The 16,131-nt window shown below is 33.9% G+C and overlaps 1 protein-coding gene across 1 annotated transcript in view; it reads left to right on the top strand.

Moving 5' to 3' along the window:
- The window catches only part of LOC126745138 (protein timeless homolog), an 817,207-nt gene that overhangs the window by 529,902 nt on the left and 271,174 nt on the right, over positions 1 to 16,131 (top strand). The gene's annotated exons all lie outside the window — the stretch shown is intronic.

Here is a 16,131-nt window from a genome sequence, read left to right as displayed (position 1 = left end):
AAGTGATGCTCTGAAGTCTTAGGGGTAGGGATGTCTTGTGTCGCCATGTGTGGAATCGATTCTTTATTACCGGCTATTTGGGCGATCCCGATAGATTTCGCAAAAATGCTGGTTCAGTGGATTGTGCGACGTTTTGGTTATCTCTTGATGTGCATATTTTCAGAGTTGATTTAAATAAAAACACAATTTCTGCCACCAAACGCCACCATCGTTTTCTCCCTGAAAATTGTTGACAACGGCGCCGTGACCATAATTTGCGATAGGGTATATCTTTGTGAACTTCGGAGTTTGTCTCTGATCTGGAGTTGTTGTCATTGCTTGTCGCTCTTGGGGGAAAAGTTAATTGGTTGTTTTTTTTATTATAATTTTGTTTTGATGAGGAAAAGTGATAGGACTATATTTCTGGTAGTTTTGTCGTCTCTATAAATTGCGAGTTTCAACTCGACCAGCTTAGTGGTGCTAGAAAGTACTTGAGCAGCGTCTGGTAATTTTTTTTGGCCAGAGGTTAGGTTCGTTGTAGCCGTGGCTCCCAGTTAAGAGAACTTTCACCGGCGCTGCCACTATTGGTATTTTACTTTCGATTTGAGTTGTTCTTGAGGGAAAACCCATGCTAATTTCAGGATTTGATGCACGTGCCCACTGCTCGTTCCATTAACCAGCCATAACATCGGCTCCAAAGAGGGCTGCCAACTCCTTCGTCAGCTATCGGGGAAAAGATTGCTGCTACTTTGCTGTGTATGTAGAAGAGGTTTTGCTGTTTTAGAAGTTGCTAGAATTATTTTGCCATGCTGGGTGATCTGCACAGGTGCTTAGAATTGCTTAGCTCAGGAGAAAAGAAACCCTCTGTGGAGTTCCTTGACTTGCAAAAGGTCATACTTCACTGCTGTAAGACTCCAAGGTGGTCCAACCTATCGACCACCATAAACCGAGTTCTGCTGCCATACTTCAGTGGGATCACCCGATCGACCATTGGCTATACCGAGTCCCTCTTCACTGAGGTTACACTGATAGAGGGGTGGCTCTGATTGTACTGACAAGATTAAAGCTATGGATCTACTGGTATCATAATTTAACTTTAAGTACTTATTTTATCTCTTTATTTTAATTCTATTATAACATTTCACATATTGTCTTTATTACATGTCATGCGTAAATGTCACATTGCGGGATTATGACATTATACACTCACAGTGAATTGAGCTTTAATTTACTATGTATATATTATATAGAGGCCTTAAATATTGTACATTTTTTATTAACGATTCCTGATTCATATTGTCATTATCATTCTAGAAAAACTTCACCTCTTACTTATAACTAATACATTTTTTTTCTTAATTCAACACATAAATATTGTAGCAGCATACTTTATTTAAAATATAATATAGTATTTTGAACAGGGTGTACGCTATTATTCTTTTACCTTATACCACATACAGAGCATGGCTATCATAGCAAATTTGTATTGGGCATTAAGGATTTTGAGCACTTTGTTATAGTTTATTTTTGTATGTAATTTTATTGATATTGAGATTTACTGACAAATAATTTCGTGCAACTTGGGAGTTAATTGTTCGTCATTAAGATTGGGTCTTGAATTAATTTGACATCCTTTCTTGCTCGGCATTATGGTGTTTTAGTTACGTGGCGTCCTCTTTTCTAACCAATAATCCACCACATCCGACTGTATGTAGGCTGGGTGCCATCATAATTTGCCATTCTAGTTGTTTCCTCATCCTAGCACTGAACAGTCAGTAACTTAGTATCCTTTTCTTAAACTGATTGAAAGTCTTCAGATAAAAAGAAAGAACTAACGTTCGTAATGGGTTAAAGGGAATTTTTCACCTCACCATGCTTATATATTACGAACGCCTTGAAAAGCTTTTTAGTCAGCAAACCGTGTTCGATAAAAGTTGCATCAATGCAGTCAACAACAAAAATGCCGCTTACCATTAATGGTGCCCAGACCTAAGTCTTGCAAATCGTGTCAACTCTCTTCCTTTGAGAAATGCGTGCAAGCAGACGATATATATAGACGGTTTTTTCCCTTGGTATTCTTTCATTCCTTTCTTGTTCTCTCTCAACTCTTTCTTCTATAATATACTTAATTAGTGGGATATTAATAGTTACTTGAATTGCGGAACTAGAAATAGTACGGTATCCACATACTACCTGAAGAAGGAATTTTCTTCGTGTGCTTTTCAACATTTGCTGGTACTTTTTCATCCCGGTTATGTGACCCCATACCATGCATCCGCAGATAAGTGTTGACTCTGTGACATAAAAAAGAAGTTTGCGTTTCGCATTTCTTGGCACTTTCATATTTGTTTACTAGTTCGTGAGTGTTAACGTCAGTCTCCTTGCTTTTTTTGTCCGGGGCTAGCTCCAGTTCGTTTCGCCTCATCTAATTCTCAACCTGTCCAATCGCGGCGTTTGATCTTTCTATTAAGTCCGTCTTTGTTCTGGTACTTATTATTATTCCAGGGTCATTGACAAAGGCATCCTTCTTAGTTTGATTTCCACGCTCAAGGTGAAGTACCAAATCGTAAACTCATAAGACAAAGTCCCATAAGGTAGGCCCCGAAACTGAATCCTGAGCAATTTCGGCTAAAAGAAGCTTCTCGTCCTTTCCATTGAATTTAATTTGGAGTTTCGTAAGATAGCTCTGGATAATATTTATACAGTAATATGACGCTTTTTCCTCGTTTCTCGGGCAATCAAGTTCCATGACGCATTGTTGAATGCGATGTCTAATGCTACCAGTACACATCATCTTTCGCCATTTACGCCATTCCTTCCAACTGTTATTTCCGTATTGAAGGACTTTTTCGATTTTAGCGACTGTGGATTTGTTTTATCGGAGTCCAAATTGGTTCTCTGCTAAGTTCCGTTCTCCGTCATTTCATCCTCCAATCGGGGCCTTATTAGTTGTTCGAACAGTTTTACTATAGTGTTTATTAGTCACAGAGGTCTGTAGGAGGCAGGTTGGCCGAAAGGTTATCCTGGTTTAAGAAGAAGCACCATCGTAGCAATTTTCCAGTTATCTGACATATTTGTTCCACCAGCAACTGGTTAATTAAGTTAATTAAGATCACCGGAACTTGCTTCACAATTTCCATCACCAATACTTCTGCTGCCACTACATCAACTTGGTGCCTTTTTTGTTTTCTTTTTTATCTCCTGAGCCGCCTGCTTAATTTCCTCGATGTAATGTTTGTTGTTGTTTTGTTTTGTTTTTTCGGTTTGTTTCCTCGGTTTTGGTGCCTCTTCAGCTACTCTTGGATGTGTGTACTTCCTTATCGGAAACATCTTGTCTACAACCTTCTTAACCTTATTTTTCTCCAATTTGGCTTGACTTACAGAACCCCTTAAACTCTTTCAAGGTTTCGCTCAGTTGTGAACAAATTATTTTGATACTGAGCGTCTCGGACAGCCTTTGTGAGTAAATTTTTTATTGAAAATCATTTCAGATCTTAACGTCGTCTTTTTTGCAGTTCTACTATTTAATGTAAATAGCATATGTTTGTGAGGGCTTAATGGTTCGTTATCACTTCCCATCTTTAAATTTTACGACTTAAACCTGCAGTAGTACGTAAAATCTATGCGGGACTTGGTCTTTGTTCTAATAATAAAAGTAGGATCCTCATTGTGAATTACGAGATTTAACGCCGCTCCCGATTCTAGAAGGATTTGTCCATGCTGATCAGTCACTGGCGATCTCTATTCCATAGATTTTTCATTGAAGTGATTTTTCATAATTAACGCCTTCTCGTTTTGTGACTGTAACATATTGAGAAGCTCCTCTAGTTGAACTTCAAAGCTCTAAATTAGGATATTTGGCATAAACCTGTTAAAAATATATAATGAGAGAGTGAAGAACACACTTCTCAATTACCCAAATAGATCAAGATAGTTCTGGTCTATAGCAAAAGCAGTTGGTCAAGGTTTCTGTAGGTTAAAAATTCCACCATTGATGAAGGAAGATGGTTTCATTACAAGAATCACAATGGAAAATTCAAACTTGCAGATGTTCGCATTAAACTCTTCCGTGGGCGTACAGGGCAAAACACACCGACTGTGCCAAGACAGGCTTTTTTGATGCCATTGAGATAGTCTTCCATCAAAGAGATGTTAAAAAAGTTCTCCAAGTCCTAAACACTAGCAAGACCACTGGCCCTGATGAAATACTGCCAATAGTAATAAAAGAAAGTGTGCAGGCACCACCCTTGTGCAAACTGTTTTCTCTTTCATCCAAAAGAGGTCTCTTCCCTGGAGACTGAAAACTTGCGCGTATTTAATCCATACCCAAAAAAGCAAAAAAGACTTGTTGCCCATTAATTACCGTCTGATTGCTTTAGTTCGGGCACTTGCCAAAGTAAGGGAGAAACTTGTCAACAAGCAAATTTTGAAATACTTAGAGTTCTCCAACATCATTAGTAACCGCCAGTATGGTTTTCGGATGTGGACCGCAGGTCTACTGGCGATCTGTTGGCTTATGCCCCACATATTTGTACCAAGGCTATCAAGAAATATCATGAATCCCGTGCAATAGCCCTGGATATTTCAAAAGCATTAGTTAGGGTCTGGCATAAAAACTTCTTAAAGAAACTGTATTTTGTTGCTTGGCTTGGAAGCTTCCTCAAGAATCGATCCATCCAGGTTGTCATTGATGGAGACACATCGCAGAGGTTTCAAATTAACGCTGGTGTCCCTCAAGGATGCATCTTATCCCCTACTCTCTTCCTGTTATACAACGACATTCTCGGCAAGAATTCTCATTCAATTTAAAGCTTTGTCGATGACAATACATACAAGCCTTATTATGTCAGGGCTTACTGCTCCGCTATCTTCGTCAGTTCGCTTGTTAGATGTGAAGGTTGGAATCAATATGATTATGCCAAGATCATGTAGCGGAAATAGCTTAAGCCGCTTGGTGCTCTCTTTAAAACGAAAAAGCTGTGTACACTGCAACAATTTTTTAACGCATCAAACACACTTTGAAGCTGGTTGATTCTATTTAGAAGAGAGCAGCATACATCTTATAGTAGATCCAAAGATACTTAATAAATTTTGGCGCGTAAAAAAACGGTGACGGACCTGGGTCTGTTTTATATGGTCACGATAAATGCTCTCCGAACTGTACCAATACTAGCGACCTTCATATATTTTATCAGAATGCCAGAGGACTGAGCTCAAAAACTATATAAACTGTTTTTTTAACGCAATTGTATCGACGGCTTTTGATGTTATTGCGATATCAGAGACATGGCTGAATGACGGTATTTGTTTGTTTGAACTATTTCCAAATGAATATTCGGTATACCGCTGTGACCGTAACTATGCGAATATTAAGAGAGAACCCAAGTTCTCTTCTTGTTTACCATTTTATATATATAGACTCCCCCAAACTCAACTTTAAGATATATGAAAGTGTTTTTGAATATTTATCCACCTTAACCTATTTATATACTCAAAGAGTAATTGTTTTGGATGACTTTAATATCCCTGAATATCGCATTCACTTAATTCTGCTTCATATAGTAGACTAAATCAGTCTTACGCACTTCTTGGAATTTTTCGACTGGCAGCAGATTAATTCTATTAAAAATTATCAAGATTGATTGTCATGTCATCTAATTCTAGGCTCTGCACAGTGGAAAGTTGCTCTGATTATCTAGTTGAGGAGGAAGCAGTTCGTCCCTCCTTACTCATAGGATTTCATGACGTGAACAGCAAAAAATGTAATGTTTGTAAAGTTGACAATATCTTCTACAACTTTAAGAGGGCTGATATTAGAATTTTATACAATAGAGAATTTTATCTCGAAATTGATTGGAGTATCTTAAATGTGACTGAAGATGTTAATAATTCTCTGGAGCTCTTCTATCAGAATATTTATTCCTGTCTTAATGGGCATGTTCCAAAAACTGTAAAACGACGGCGAACCTATCCCCCATGGTTTTCCGCAGCAATAATAAAATCCTTAAAAGAAAAACATAGCATGTGTAAAAAAAGGTTTAACTATCTTCAAGATTATACAAATTTAAAAAATTGCTTTCTAAAATTAACAAAAATATTGATATTCCATATAAGTAATAATATAAAGAGCTTGATGACGACTTAAAATTGAAACCCAACAACTTTTGGAGGTTAGTGCAAAGTTTACAGGGAAATTGTTTGATCAAAAAAGAGAGTTATTAACTAGTTCATATTGACAATGCGTTTGCCGATTTCTTTTAAAGTTCTTATACTACTGTTAGATCACTGCCAAATAATGTTATTAAAACTCAAAATTCATAAGTACAACCCATAATTTTGTCCAGTTTTATCGAGATTGATGTTATACTTACCTTAAAAACAATCAAGCCGACAACACTAGTTAGCCCAGAGAAATTAACAGCTTTTCTCTTATCGGATTGTGGTTGTGTTTTTGTCAAACTGCTAAAAATTCTCTTTAATCTGACACTAAAATAAGACTGTTTTCCGAACCTCTGGAAGTCATCAAAGATAATTCCAGTATATAAAAAGAATGATAAAAACTTTATTGAGAACTATCGACCTATAATTATTATAATTAACAACTTATTTTCAACTTTCGCCTTTAAGCACCTCTCTAAGAGTAATGATGGATTCTCCAACGTGTATACTTTTATCGGAGAGGTGTGGAATTTAATACAAATTTGTAATTAATACTTAATTTTTTTTGTTAATTTTAAATCTTTCGTGTAGGCCGTGTATAATTTTATACTGCATAGTAAAATGTTTATTTTATATTTTTAAAACTCATTTATTTAATTTCTTTTTGTTTCAGGTAAGTTTCAACATAAATCGACAAGCTTTTCAAATTGGTAAGTCAGTTACCGTCGAGTAAAATTCTTAATATACAGCTCCTACAGAAATTAAAGGAGGGTCTGCAGGGTTCAGCTTAAAGTCAATAAACTTTGATAATTTGTAAAAAAACCTTAAAAAAGCCTTTTTTCCACTTTTAACAGCTGTTTTGCAACTGCGACTTCAATTGACCATATATTGGCATGAAGATTCTTTGAGAAAAAAAAGTCAGCTTTAGTGACTTCAAATTAGTCATAGAAACGCCTTTTTGTCGAGGTAAATTTGTGAAAAGGTGAAAAATTTTAAACTAATTATTGGTAGAGATAATCTCTACTGTATTATATCGATGACTTAATTTATATTAACACAATCATTTACTATCAACTCTGCTATGGGTTGTAGGAGCATACCACCAAGAAATTTTCTTAATATTCGATTTATTTTCCCTGATATAAAAATTATCGTTGCGGTCGCGACATTTGGTCGATAACTGCTACACATATTTTTATTATAATGCAATTTAATCAAAGTAAAAAAAATTATATTATAAGTGGTTTGTTTTTCTGTTCATTAATAATAACTAATATTTAAATTAAGTGAAACTGCTTTGTTTTCTTTGCAATAATTGATAAAACAATAATTAAACAAAAAGTAAGTAATATTTTATTTAAGAAATATTAGTTTTAACCTTACATCTAGTTTTATTCTCATTTATAGCGGTAATTTATTTGAAAAATTAAGAAGTCAGCTTTCATCGGGACCTTATATTTCTACTAATGAATAACAGCTTAACCCCCTTTGCACTGCTCCGCATCTAGCTTTACGCCAACTCTTCCAAACAATATTCGGCAAATGCCGCAAGTCATAAAATTAAAGTGTCAGGTGTTATATTTTGCTGAAATCGCTATTTGGTGCAGGCATGCAAGGATTATGAATGTGCAAACAGAGCGAGGTAGTGCAAGTATGAAATGCAGCAGATTTCTGACAGAAACTAATGAAAATCTAAAATTACGTTTTTAAAACACTAAACAAAAACTAGAATTATTAAAGCGTTTAAAACTGTTCTTTGTAAGATATGTATAATCGATTATAAATACTTTTTTTTTATTTATTGAACATTTCTACTATAACTTTTTATAAAATTTACAGTATGGATGCGGTGAGAGGCAAAAAGCGATTTTAGTACCTATATATTCATTTTAAAATTTGTTAATAGATATAAATTGTCTTTTAATTTATATTTGTTAACAATCAAAGAACGAAAGTGACTATATACAAAGTTTTGTCATTATACTTTGGTGGCATTTCTAACGTATTAAGCCAGTTTTTTGCAAAATATAATATTAGCACTTTTTCTAAGACTACCAACACACCCCTAACCACCAATAACACCCTTGGGAACCACCTTGTCGGGGTTAAGAACAAGCCCCTGACTTCTAAAGTTTATGAAATGAGGTGCCCAGAGTGTCCAACTGTATATATTGGACAATCTGGTAGAAAAGTGTCGCTTAGAATCGAAGAATACAAATATCAGTTCGAAAAACTCATTACCACTGACCCTGTTAACAGTAAATCATTATTCGCTAATCAGCTCTTAGAAAATAGATACATTTTTTCACCAGGACAAAATGTACTGCATAATTACGATAAGAGCAAAAAGTTAAATCTTTGAGGCGATGGAGAGGCAATAAAAAGGACTGACTGTACTTATATTAATGATAAGATTACGGGTCAGAACCACATTATTTTTAATATTATCCCATTATCTTAGTGACTTACCTTCTCATAACCCATAATATCTTCCATAACCCACGGGAACTATTTCACATAAATGATCCCAGACTTCGTATGAGTGTAATTTACTGCGTATCTTTGTACCTTAAACTATTCATAGGTGTCACCTCATGATCCTATTTTTAAAATTTTAAGCGTATAGTACTTTTGTACAGGGTAGTCGTAAAGTAAGGAATAACTCCAATATCTCGTAAAGAATTTTTTTTTAAATCGCTCGGACCGGTCGACTTTTTTTCTTTTTCGGAGCATCTTTTGTGAAAAAAAAATTGTATATTGCAACCCAATTTTTTTATTGCATGCTGCGTTTTGGAGTTATTCTCGTTCAAAATTTGAAAATTCAATATTTCGGCATGGCTCCATAGTAGGTTTTGGATTTATGACGCGGGAAACAAAAGAATAATTAATGTCAGTCAATAGTCATTATCGTCAATAGTTCAGTTTATATTTTGGTAAATGTAGTCAATTCGATCATCTAAGAGATGTTCCTAGATGTGGTTGAACTTAAGTTCATAAACATAAGCAGTTAGAAGTTTTATTGGCGGTTCAAGATAATTAGCATTTATCATCTAGGCAGGTAGCAAAGAACATGAATATTGGAAAAACAAGTGTTCTTAAAATATTACATACGAATAAATGCCACCCTTATAACATGCAAGTTTATCAGGAACTCTTGGAAGGAGTCTTTGCGAGGCGCCTTGAAGTTTGTGAACTTTTGCAAAATAGTTGAAGTCCAAATTTAGTGAAAAAATACTTTTTTTCGATGAAGCTACTTTTTGATTGAATGATGGCGTAAATACCCAGAACTATCGGTAGTCGTCCGATGTGAATCCACATTGAATGAGGGAAGGACATACGGAATTTATCAAATAAACGTGTGGGATGGAGTTGTTAGTGACATTATCATCGGACCTTTCTTGTTTGAAAAAATTTTGAAAAACTGGTGAGAGGTATTTGACTTTTCTAGAAAAGGAACCATGTGGATTGGAAGAAGCGGTGTTATTGAGTGACCACCAAGATTACCCGATCTAACACCACTAGACTTTTTTTACGGGGGACACCTTAAAGGAGAGGTATGTAATAGCTAACTGGCAAATGTAAATGATTTAAAACAACGCATATATCAAGAAATACGTCGAATAACGACCAAAATGGTTCTAAATGTGCAGCAGAAATTTGTAGATCCATCAGGCTATTGTCAGTTGACTAATGAAGGATATTTAGAATATTTGCTGAAATAAAATGATTTTTTAGGTTAAGAGGCTTTGTTTTCGATAGAATACAACATTTTAAAAATTATTTTATTTTTTCTTTTCTTCATGACTTTTTTTCAATTTTCAAATTTTAGATGAGAATAACTCCAAAACGCATGAACATGCTACTTGAAAAATGTTTGGAATTGTAACGGCAATACAATACAATTAAAAAAATCGGTCGCAATTTGAAAAAAAAATTAGTAAAGCTTTAATGAGACATCCTGTATATTTTTTTTTCGAAAAATATGACCCGAAAAAAAATTTAATCGACCTATTCAAGCGATATTAAAAAAACATTGAGAGATATTGAATTTATTCCTTACTTTACAACCAACCTGTAAAAACAGGGTTTTGCGGCATTGTAAAGAATTTTTATCCATAAGATACGTTTTTTTATACGGACACCGCTGGATAGTATCGTAATACTTAATATTAGCGAACATTCTGGCAACGTACCGCCTTAAAGCCCCTCTTCTGTACTAAGCCACCAAAATGCAGAAATAAATAGATAATGCGTGACGCCACGAGCTAAAATCTTGAGAGCATTTAGTGTTTTTTGTAAAGGCGTTATTGGTTGTTATCATTGGAAATTCTATTGTGGATATTTCATTCTATTTTTTCCTTATTGATTGTGCTTGGTTTTAATACAAAATGTCATCGACTCAATTCTAAAAAATATCATAAAAAACGACTCTGGATATAATGAACAAGAACTGTTTTTTTAACAAGACTCGGCTCTTTCGCATGATTCACCAAATGTACGCAATTATTTAAATTCCACGTTTCCAGGAGGGTGGATTGAACGAAGGGGTACAAATGAAATTGAAACAATTAAAAATTGAATTGAATTGAATACTCTGGTTTTATTAGTATCACACGGTGATAACGTAACACGATAGGAACATGACTATTCTATTTACGCATCAAACACTATTTGCAAAAGTACAATAATCTATTAGCCTTTGTTTCCGATTGTCACAATACTTCCCTGTACAATTCACTTAAAAGACAGATCAAACTCATTATTTTTAATACACTCTTATCATATTTACATAAATTAACATAACACACATACATAAACAACAACCTATTTGTAGGTGTAATTTATATTTCTAGACTTTTAGTCCTGTAGTCTCTAAGTATCTAACCATTTGCTCATTGAATTAAAGTTTGAAAGTACATTGTCCAAAAAATCAATATTCTTTTTTTTGTTCTTTAATAAACATTTTACACCAGAATCCTACAGCCATTAAAATAGCACAGTTTTATTTTAGGAGGAATTTAGTCATAAACTTTGTTATGTCAGTTATTTTCTTCAACTTACGAAAGAACAGTTTTAAGATACTTTGTTTTATTGTGCCGTCGATTCCGTTGTCCGACAGGGGAATTATAAGGAACATGCTTGCGAAAATTAGATGGAATAGTTTGGGTCGATAGGGATTCGTTCTACGATATTGCCAAAAAGTTATCTGGCTATTTCAGTATGTTATAAAAGAAAATAATATAAGAGATCGATAATATAAGATCGATTATTAAATATCTACATGTAAACAGTGTTTAAATATATAGGTAAATTGACTAATAAATAATATAAATTAAATAATAGGTAATATAAAAATAAATAATACTGCACTTGTAAATAAAACTAGGTGAATAAAAATAAAAAACGGAGTATAATTGTTACTATTACATTTATTTTTAAAGATTGTGTTAATCTGTTTAGCGGCTATTGACATAGTATTTATTGTTTATGTACAAAATGTTTATTAGGTAAAAATACATTCTTGCACCTTGACCACCGTGGGTCCGGTTCAAACGTCATTAATTTTAATACTTTTGCTTAAAAATGTTTTATAGCAAATCTACAGGGTGTCAAAGTTGATAAAAATATAATATTTTTTTTTTAATAACTTTTAAACCAATTGATATTTTTTTTTTCAAATTTTGCATACAGGTTAACAGGTTGTCCTTTTAAATAAAGATAAACCCAATTAAAAAAAATATCAGTGACGTAACATACAAGGGGATTCGTTCTTCTCTTGTTACCAATATGCGAAGCGGCGATATATTTTGTGACAAAGTTTAATTTTTAGATTTTCTGTTTAATTTAAAAAAAAAACAGTTGCTCCTGCAAAATTTTGATGTAGAGCACCATGTTTGAGATATTTTAGTTTAAAAGTTTAAAAAAAAAATCGGTAGGGCTACTTGTCAATAAGATAAATAAACGGGACAGTCAAGTGTCAAAATTTTACAGTTTTGGTTTATTTTGCCTATTCTGCTTATTAAAATAAATTATCCACTAAGAAAGTAACACAAGTATGAGAATACAAATATGAAAAAAAATGCTAACATTATTTTTTTAAAAAACAAAACATTACAAAAAGAATAATTAAAATTTAACTTTCACAGTAAATGAACAGTCAAAATGAAATCTTTAGACTTCCAGACATTTTTTAGCTCTTCTGGCTACAGAAATAATTGCCACTTAAACTTAATAGTCCCGCAGTTAATGGCAAGCTCTACTAATGCGTTCTACTAACTATTCTCGTATTGGAACTGGCGTTTCGTAAACTAAGGTAACCTCCACACATGGAAATCCAAAGGGGTAAGAAACAGGCCCCCTACCAACTTCTGGTTGATCATTCTCTGTCAAACGTCCTATCCATTTCTCTGGATAACTTTTATTCATCCACGCCCTCACCTGTTTTCCAAAATGTGCTGGAGTGCCGTCCATTTGAAACCAACTATCTATTCTTATACCCAGACATACTTCATCCAACAAATCATGAAGGTGGTTGGTCAAGAAATTCAAAAAAATTCATCGTTCAAAAAAATTCATTCAGCGGGAGAAAGACTGGACCAATAATATAACCGTTAATAATAACTAGACAAACATTAACGCTAAACTCATGGTGAAAAGACCTAACACGAGTTTCTCTCGGATTTTCTTCGGCCCAAACATGACAATTATAATGGTTGAAAGTCCCCCTTCAACTATAACTAACAACCTACTCAACAAGGACAAGAGTGTTCAACATCATGCAGAAATTTTTACTGCACTTAAGCTCACCCACGGCGCATTGAGGCTGCTGGACAACTAATCCTTATCGCTTTATACGGGGGGAAATACGTTGAAAGATAGTATACTTAGGTACTACTTAGGTACACCAAGTTTGTGCAAAGTGCCGACAAGATAAAGACGAACTTTTCATCTCTATCACCATCCATGAATGCTGCAAACCAATAGAGCCGAAGGGTTTATTATAAAGTACAGACGTGGCTAGGTGAAATGCTGGATCCAATGGACTGGGGATGGAAAAGGACGGAACAATGACTTCAACCCGTGATGACGACCGAGAACCCCGCTCCTGATAGAATAATGGATGTGATTTCGTGCAAATGCAATCGCAATAATTGTGGAGAAGCGTGTAGCTGCAGAAAAGTTGGTTTCAGCAGTGTGCAAGCATTGTGGAGGGGATGACTGCAGCAAACTGTCTGCTGTCATTGCAGATGAGCAAGATGTAGACGATCTTCCATCGCAAGTACAAAACACTAACATCTCCCACAAGTGTTATCCACCTCCGCAACAGGGATAGTGATAGCGTAAGAGGCAGTTATATATAATTAGCTACAATCTAAAGAAAGAGCTTGCGATGAGGAACCTCCTACTAAGAAGTCGATAAAACGAGGAAGGCCGAAAATGAAGAAATGAATAACCAGCATCTCATACTTTTGTTTCATTTCTCCGTTACTGATTTATTTTTCAATTAATTCTTCTCCAAACATTGAATCAATAACAAATTTCATTCATGTCGCAGTAATAATTTGAATCTCTCAGTACCATTTTCCAATACCCCAAAAAAATATTTCATTTTATATTATTTTTATTTTATTTATTTACATACTTGGACATTCCCTATTGAAAATTCACGATACTATAAGAGGTAAGTGCATTTACTTTCTTTCTTAGTATGTCTTTTTGAAACAGTAAATTCATGCAACAGTGAAAAAATATATATAAATATCTCTGTCCTAATTAGTTATACGGTTTCGCTCCAATAAAGGAAATTGTAGAGCATTTTATTTTCTTCATTTTATGTCTTACTTACTTATTGCTAAGTCCAACTGTTTTCGTGAAAAATAAAATCGAAAATGTTTTTGCGATTTCCAAAAATTGGAAGGGAGGTGGGATTCAAATTTTTGATTTTAAGGTTTTCTTATGGACCACTATCAACTGTCAAAAAAGGGCTAGATGAAGTGTTTTTGGAAAGTGCAAATGCCAGATTGACTGTACTATACGGTATTATTACGGTACTATATAGTATTATACAGTATAAGTCCAGTTCAGAGATGCATTAGATTCTTTGATGTGTCGCAGATGCGGCACTAAATAGTCCGTGCGCCTATGTCGTATTTATTGTCGCATAATATGCATGTTTTAATGACAATTATATAGTTTATCTATGAAATCATTTTAAATATACGTAAAAACCCCATGTCTTATACTATTTTTTTTCTTTCGAAAATATCCATTTTTAGAAAGAAAATAATATCAAAAAATTGGCCGCGGACTAAAATCCAAGCATTTTATAAAACATTTTAAACACTTCCAGCATTCACAGACTTGTCACCTCTTTTTAGCCAGTCTATTAAACAAAGATAAAACACCTGCGTTCTGCCGATTCCTAGATTTAGTCTGTGCAAGTGATTGTGTATCTCTCTCTATACCACTGATTTTGAGGATTACGGGACCGTACCCAGATAAATTTTTAGGCTGTTTTTGTATTACTTTCATCGTGTTTTTAAAGACATCTTTAAGGATGGGTCTCTCACCTTTGATAGTTGAGAGAGGTGTAATGAGGTGTTGGGTTATTATTATTTGATGGCTTTTGCCGGAGTTGCTTTTTACACGTTTATGAAAGTGGAGAATTTAGAATTTGGCCTGTATTCATCAAAATTTTTTGCAGTTTTTACTGTGAGGAAGTATGGTTTTTTATTTGTGTTTGTGGATTTGTTTTGGTATTATACCCAAAGACCTTAAAATGTTTCGATCCTGGGAAAATAGGCAGAAAAATTTGGCAAATAAAGAGGAAAGTGTTTCTGCGGGCTTATGAAGACCGTGGGTGCACAAGAAAGACAATTGTGATGAAAAACACTCACATAGTTCTGATAGTTCATTTTTTAGTGTGGAGGAAGCAGAGGAAGAAGCAAGGGAAGTAGAAGCTACAGAGGAAAATCAAGCAGTTTTAAAACGTAATTGTTTAAATACAAACGCCAAACAAATTTATCTAATTGTCTATAACAATCTAAGGAATGATCCTCGGTTCACAAATGATTGTAGTGCTTTGCAAGAAACAGCATTTTTAACACATATCTGTTACTCGTATACACTTTTTAAATCTGTTTTAGTATCCATATGCTTCAGTGCGAAATAAAGTTGGACTCCATATAGGCAACAAAGAAACTATTTCCTTCCTTAATGGAAGAAACTGCTAAAGAAAAAAGGCAAAAAAACAGAGTTTAGAAAATTGTATTACTCTTTGGGTCAGATTTAAATAAGTAGTTAAATTTATAAAAGTATTTAGTATCCTCACTCTAATTTTAGGATCTAGTATACTTAAAATATAGTGTTTTGTATAAGATTTTTAGTTTTTAGTGTAAGCATTAATTTTTGTAAATTTTCATTCAATCTGTCTTATTGTGTGTGTCTAGAGGCAAACGAATTAATAAATAATACATTCGGGATACAAAGTGTTTTTTTTATAAGTAATACTTGTGTATTTTACATGCATAAGATATAGATAGTTTTTAATGTAAAAATTTATTTTAAAAATTATACTTCCATTTTTCTGACTACATAATTAATTTTTATCAAAATATGTTGGTACTAAATATAAAGATACGATTTTCATGAGTAATTTATTATAATAATATATTATTATAATAAGATTGAATGTGGCAGCCAAAATCCCCGTTACTAATAACCACCAAATAAAAGAAAATCTCAATACCCAAAAAAAGGAAATGTATAAAATTTGAAGACAAACCAAAACATTTTACCCTTTTGTGTCAAAAAGTAAATCTTTAATGCCTTTATCCACAGAATAAAGGGGCCCAAGTAATTTGTACCACCTATTCTCTCATCACTTATTATAAACACCTCACTGATGGCGCTTAAAACTAAACTTATTAAATTAAAATTTTGGGTTAAACTGATTTTACGTACTTAAATCTTATCTTTAAATGAAATATTATC

Source organism: Anthonomus grandis, chromosome 15, assembly GCF_022605725.1.
Source record: "Anthonomus grandis grandis chromosome 15, icAntGran1.3, whole genome shotgun sequence".
NCBI lineage: Eukaryota > Metazoa > Arthropoda > Insecta > Coleoptera > Curculionidae > Anthonomus > Anthonomus grandis.
The sequence above is the reverse complement of the archived record's forward strand: the minus strand, read 5'-3'. Positions and strand labels throughout refer to the sequence as shown.